This window comes from Sinocyclocheilus grahami, unplaced genomic scaffold, assembly GCF_001515645.1.
Source record: "Sinocyclocheilus grahami isolate Dianchi unplaced genomic scaffold, SAMN03320097.WGS_v1.1 scaffold2362.1, whole genome shotgun sequence".
NCBI classification, from domain to species: domain Eukaryota; kingdom Metazoa; phylum Chordata; class Actinopteri; order Cypriniformes; family Cyprinidae; genus Sinocyclocheilus; species Sinocyclocheilus grahami.
The window spans coordinates 1-657 of NW_015507541.1; positions in this window are offsets into that span (position 1 = coordinate 1).

Sequence of the window (657 nt, forward strand, 5' to 3'; positions counted from 1 at the left end):
GTTATCGGACTTGGCCAATAATGGCTTAAAATGTAAATATCGGCATCGGCCTGATATGATAAATAATGTTGATACACCTTGCCGATAAGACAAATAAGTCACGTGCTCATGGTGTGCTAGCGATAAGATCACAGCAGTGTGGTCATTCTTGAAGTGAACATTTTGCTGAATGGTGATTAGATTATTTTGAAAATGGCGCGTCCAGTGTGTGATGGTGAACAGTCACTAACGTATGCAGCAGCCTCCGCCGGGTCCTAATGCCTGTCTGTAGTTAATGCCCGCTAAGGTGTTTTATTTACTTCGGGGGCACTGTAGGCCTACTTGTAATAACAATGAAAGTAAAATACACAAATAACATTAACAGATTAACAGCCGTTCCAAACCTGTATACGTTTCTTTCACATGTTGAAAACAAAACAAGATATTTTGAAGAATGCTGATAATCAAACAGTTGTTGGTCCCCATTGGCTTCCAACGTCTTTTTCCCTACTATGGAAGTCAATGGGGAAACTCATACAGGTTTGGAATGACATGAGGGTGAGTGAATGATGACAACATTTTCATTTTGGGGGTGAACTATTCCTTAAAATACAAGGAGCTCAAAAATATATTTTTTTTACAACTCTTTTGCTTTAGACCATCTACAAATGTTAAATC